Source organism: Phaenicophaeus curvirostris, chromosome 4 (genome assembly GCF_032191515.1).
Source record: "Phaenicophaeus curvirostris isolate KB17595 chromosome 4, BPBGC_Pcur_1.0, whole genome shotgun sequence".
NCBI lineage: Eukaryota > Metazoa > Chordata > Aves > Cuculiformes > Cuculidae > Phaenicophaeus > Phaenicophaeus curvirostris.
Window position 1 is genome coordinate 64,603,989 of NC_091395.1, and position 6,598 is coordinate 64,610,586.

Consider the following 6,598-nt stretch of genomic DNA (forward strand, 5'->3'; position numbering starts at 1 on the left):
TGTAACCAGACTCAAAGAAAACACTGAAAGAGATGCTGAACTTCTTGAAGGACTGGCCCACTTTTAAACTAATTGTGGGCTAAATTAAAATAATGTATTCACCTGGACATTTAAAAAGACTCCAAAATTGTGTTGTAAATACAGGGTGGATTTGCTCCCTGGAGAATACATTTTCTGCTTTGAGTACACAGCAAGTGAGCCTTCACAGCAGTTACAGCTAACTTCTCTCTAACTGCAACAGCAACAGCTTTGATATACCCTGACCTACATGGTACATGGACACACTGAGAATCAAGTTCTGCTGAAGACCATGAAAGTCTTTCTGCTTACTGGGACTTTAGGCTAGGTCTGTAAACAGAGACAGTCATTTGTCGATAGGCCTTACATTCTACACAGAAGAACAAACAAAATGCTGGGTAAAGGGAGGATTCCCAATAACATTTTTTATATAGAAACTGTCTTCAGGGTCTCTCTGTCACCTCTCCTCCTCTGCTTAAATTGGCTTGAAGGCCCATATGAAAACAAACATGCCAATTGGAGTGTAATGCAGGTTAGCAACATTAAGCTTGGGCAAAATTACATGGGGAACGTGTTCTGCAAGGCAAAAGCTTTGTGGTGGCAAACTTCTGGTTATCTATGTAAAGAAAAAAATTAAATAGTCTGATTGATAGGTTTCCAACAATCTGCAGTATGAGAGGTTTTCAGCCAATAAAACACCTGCAAGCAAAAGCAGTTTCTTTATACTAATGTTTATAAACCATTTTAAGTGAGTCTGTTGGCATTATTATGTCCTACTGTCCATTTCCCAATTGCCAGGGATTGATCATTCCACTGGCAAACTGTTCAGCAGAAAGCATAATTTCTTCCACAGAATCCTATTAAAGTGATATCCAACATTTCCGTGCTCTCATTGCATTAGACTCTGAATCTTGTTTCGTTTCTTTCTTGATTGATGCTTCTATTTTGCACTTTTTTTACAATGCAGTGCATTTAGAAACAGGAGTTTCTTACAGCCAAACTAATTTTAAGACTTGATAGAAGTTGTGATCATACTGAGTTCTGCTGAAGAGTAAAAGAAATACAAAAATTAAATTAAAGCTCCAGATAAGGAGTGAATTTACAAGGCAATATCAAATGAAAAGAGTATAGAGAGATGAACAGGAGACAAATTCTCTAACTTCTTATGAAGCTGACAGCTTTTACAGCAATTACAGTGTGTTAGAAAATCCTGATTAAATCTTTTCACCAAAGATTTAAACCCCAGTTTGCAGTGACTTATGAAAATACTTTCAATTGTTATTAACAGACTTTAATTGCACCAATATGCTTTTCCCTGCTTAAAAAGGCCTTTGTTCTTCACAAATAGTGATACAAAGGTAACAGCAATACTTTAGTGGCTTTTACTGCTTGGATGCAAAATAGGAGTCCTTAAGCTTTAAAAATCTTTTCTCTCAGAGATACCATCTTTTGCCTGGAGCTAAAGGAATTAGGGGATATTTACATGATTTAAGGCTAATTTTATAGCATATTATGTTCCCTCTCTGCCATGGAATCAAATACTAGAGGACTTAATTTTTTTAAAAAAACTGTAAATATGGGCAAAATGTAATAAAGCTGTTGTTTGTACGGGAAACCTCCACATTAATCTGGAAACAATATGCAGTATTGGAATTGTGTAACTTGGTGCTCAGCAACAGGAAAAATAACAATAGCTCTGGGAAGATAATACATGTAATAATACATACATAATTCATACTTGAAACTTGGAATAGTCAGAAATTACATTTTAGCTTTGAAACAGTCATAAAACCACTATGATAGATGTGCATGAAGTATTACTAAAACCTGATAAATATAGCAGTTTAATAAAAACTATTAAACTCATAATTTCTAAAGATAATTACCAAACCATATATTTCAGCTATGAATTCCAGAAAGCTTCAGCAATATTTTGGTGTTGAAAAATGTGCAATTAGGGCAGAGGAGGAACAGTTGTTGCTTTTCTCTGAAGATAATGTTTAGCTTAAGGCAACTGCAGATTAAGACGAGGCTGCCAATGCATAGAACCTGGGGAGATCTTTTGTTCTATGTGGATGGGAAACAAGGGAATTTATCAAAAAGAACAGAAGACAGTTAAAGACCTTTGAGAATAAAATCCTTTGATAAATGTTTGGGGAAGTTAGAGATAGTAATGTGTGGAGAGGAGTATCGAACAAGGGACTGTGGGAGGTCTATAAAGAGCCAAATGCAGTGAATGGAGTGAAATCCCAGTGACCTGAGTGGGCAGAGTACGTAGTTAGGATGACAGAAGAACAGTGAGGCTTATTTTGAACAGCCTTCGTTAGGAGTTTCAATCTTCAGGCCAATTAAGAACATGGAAAGATAATATTGAGCAAGACCTAATTGCTTGCAATATGAATTGCCATCAAAGAGAAAACCATGCATTTGGCTAAAAGAGGTAGGAGAAAATCTGCCAAAGATTTTTTGGGTCTACAGATTCTTGGAAATTTCATGTGATTTCTCCCATTTTTAGTTTTGGAATGAATTCACAGAGAAATGATTGCCTTCACTCTTGCTAGAACTTAAAAGAACATTTGGAGGAAGAGAGTAATGAAATGGCCCGCAGTTGTCTACGCAGAGCTTAACTTTTCCATGAGTATTTAGGGGTGAAACAGGAAGGGGACTGTTCCAAAGCTGCATGTTCAGACATAGGCCTCATCTTGTGACACATGAAACACAAAACTTTCTACACTAGCAAAAATCGCAAAAAGATGCCCAAGTTTTCAAGTCGCACTATAACTGTTGCTAACTTATTGGATGGTGATCATATGCCATAATGGTGGGCATTAAAGGTCCGATCCTGTAAAACTGCACTAGTAGGACTAAGGTTTTTCTGTTTTCTCTTCCAATACAGTGGGACAGACAACATTTTCACAGGAATTCAATGAATAATTCTTTGTAGGAGTTAAGGCTACTATGAGAATCTTGACAGGAGAATGAGATATAACTCTTACTGGTCTTTGGTCAAAACATTCACTGCCATGAATGGAAAATCAATAAATAAAATTGTCAAAGCCTGCTGGAATTGTCTGAAATATATCTGTTTGTGCATATGTTTTTGAAAAATAAAACGAGATCTTGCAACTGATAACACAGAGCAGTTTCTTCTAACTCTTGATTTATCTGTTTAGTTAAGAGTCTCCCAACATGTATTTCTGTTCTCTAATCTTTCCAATCAACCTCTTATCTGTTTTATTTTCTTATGTGATGAAGGGAGTTTTACACGCCATGACAGAAAATGTTGCAGTAGTAATATTTTACTGCAAAAATGGTTGCACTAGGATGCATGGCCAATAATGCCATCAACATCTAAGTGAGCATGTTTGCATCAGAGTAGTTTGCGGACCAGATTTTAAATAAACCTCAAGTATGCAAGCTATAAAGCATGTGCCAAAGCACCTCTCACTTTTGGTTTAAAATTCTTGTAATTAACATTAGTGTTTTCAAGCCACAGGCAGTAAATCTTTAATAAAATATACTGCACTTGCTGAGTGGTCAGATTTCCAGGCAAAATGTGAAGTTGACACTTATTCAAGTGGAGTTTCTGAGTTTAGATTTGAACAGCAACAGAACCTGTTATATGAATTATTTTCCCTTTAGTGAAACTTCAATCACACATTTGAGTTTTCTTTAAATACCACCCATAAAGCCTTGTAATCTCTACTGACCTTTCAACAAAATATTCTTTCACATTTTTCAGTTGTCTATTTTTGCATTGTTAAAATAATTTTATTGTAAAATATAGAGTACTTTTGAAGATGCAAGTATCTGGAACCTTCAAAGCACAGCTGAGATTTCTCTGTAAGGAAAAGCCATGGGAGAACTTCAGAATTCTTTCTAATGAGGTGATTTTATATTGGCAAAATATTTTTGTGTTTTCGAAGGTCATTTTTACATTTACATTTTTACATTTTAAATGGTACTTGACTTTGTCTTTCACGTTTAGAGTTAGGATATGCAGAATGGTCTTTAAAATGTCAATAAGCATTGGTATAAGGGGCTTACCAACTAAAAACCAGATTTCTCCTGTCTCACTATTAAGCACGGATCTGCTGTTTTCAGAACAAACACAAGAGGGGGCATGTAGGTGATGTTGTATCTGTTCTTTAAATACTGCTCTATAAACTCTCAGTAAAACACTGGGCATGAGTATTTATAGATTTTGGCTCTCACTCTCTTTCACTCACTTTCTGCTAGTGTCATCTCATAACTTCTCAATTAAATGACACCATTTTTACTTCAATACACGAGTAAGAACCAGGATCAAATTTATTTCCTCTCCAAAAAACATTAACATACTGCAATGTGTGTTTAATTTTACTTCACCCCCCCCCCAATATACATACCAGATCTTCATGAATTTTGAGACAAGGTTAATATTTTCACAGTGCGCTAATAAAAACAAGCAAACAGTTAAATCATTCAACATCCCATTCACAGTCCACTGACCAATTTTTCTTCTCAACCCCAACTACTTCCCTTCCATCACTCACAATCCACATGCTCCCACTACAATCCAGAGCCACCAACATATAGCATTGTACTTTAACCAATGTTTATTGGTTTTAAGTCACTATGCTGCAATGATTACTCTAGGGTTTAATGGCTCATCTATGTTTAAGTGATATTTTTCTATGTTTGGTATTCGTTTTTATGGGGAAATTACTGGATGGAAGCCTGCCAAAGTGTTTGCTTTGGTGTCTTACACTTGCAGATGGAGTTATGGTTGCTGTTTGGTTGTCAAGGATATGAGTGGAAATACAAGGGTGGTAGAAGAGGTAACATAAGCCCAGGGTCCAATTCATACAGTATTGTGTGGATGCAGAACTACTTCTTGCACATTTATGGGATGCTCGTTCCAGCTACTCAGCTGAATCTTGAGGGATTTTGCTGCCCTTGGATTTTCTTCAGTGAGGCAATTTGACTGTTTTAAAAATAATGTAATTCTGCTGTCAGCTGTTTGCCTCACAACTACTGTCACTATGAACTGTTCACTATATCACCCAAAGAAAATCATGGGCCTTTCACTCCACTCTTTCCATTACCAGGTGTTGTTGAAAATACCCCCAGGTCTGCTCTCTTCCATCCTTCCTATAACTCTGAAATTATAGGAAGTATTTGCATTTCCAAACTATGAGATAGTGATATTGCTTGCTACAAGACAGACTATGAATTTGGTCCATTGTGAGATACAGGACAAGAGAGGATTGTACACTAACTTGCAGCTGGGCAGTTCGCTATTTCATGAAGGTCCTTACTTTTGGGTGACCTTCCTTAAAAATTCTATTTGGCAACTGGATAGCAGAAAGCACTACATCTACACAAACAACCTGCATCTCTTCAGAAGGTGTGGAAGGATATATGTATGTACATGATGTGCAAGAAATTTGTGTTCCTGACTAATTTGGTTTTGCTTTCTGCACTGGTTTTTTGCAAACCTTGCCCGGTCACAGTGCTGTGGAATGTGCAGTCACTCTTAGGAACGAGGAAATGTCTGTCTTTTGCATGTTTATATACCCTTCAGATGCAGGTGTGGGTGAACAGGATTGTTCAGGAGCAGCAATAGATACCAGGATAAGACTGGTAATGAAATCAGCAGTATGAGCACTGCCAAGGAGCTCGTCAGTCAGGAAAGTGGAAGATGAGTAATGAATAGGTGAATAGATTACACTGAGGAACCTCACTTTAAAATTAGTCAAGGTATTGCAGTGTAATGTAGAAATTAATCATGCATGCGCTAGGTTTCTACCTCACTAGACCAGAAGCCAGTAAAGCAAATGGCCTTAGGGTGTAAGATTTTAGCTCTAAAATCTGCAATGGTATGTGGTCGTAAATATGATCTTTTCCTTTTAAACATTCAGCATCTATTGCTGTTAGAATCAAGATTATGGACTTGATTCACTACAGTTACTATTATGCAACATAATTTTTTCTGAATTATAAAAAAAAATCAAGGAGTTCTATTTGCTCTCATAACGTGAAAGTTGTGATGCAGCAAGATGCATGGATATCTTTGTTCACATTACTATGATGGACTAAAATCTCTCCACTGCACAAAACAAGTTGTTAAAGTAATCATTCTTAGCCCCAAAGAAATTATAACTAAATGAGCCAGAAAATGTTTCTGAAACTTTTTCTCTCTTCGTGTATAATTTTATACTTTGATTTGTCTGAAGCACCTCAAGTTAGCAACTGCCTTCTGTTCCCCTCACCAAATACAGTCTTTGAGTAATATATGAGGGTTGGAACATCCTCACAGATTCAAATATTTTCCCCTAAATAAAAACTCTTTAAAATGAAAAACTGAGGTCACATAGTAGGCCAGAACCCATTTGCTTTCAGGTAAACTGGTGGTTTCTTACACTAAGCTAGCAACTTTAACTAAGCTAGCAACTTTAACTACCTGACAATTTTCTTGAAAGTTCAGGTGTTCAGCTGATAGCTGTACTTAGAAAGTTTGTCACCTGCTAAACAAATTGTTGAATTTTGTCAACAGCTTCTCAGCTTCTCAGTGTACTTGATATCTATTGCTACCTCT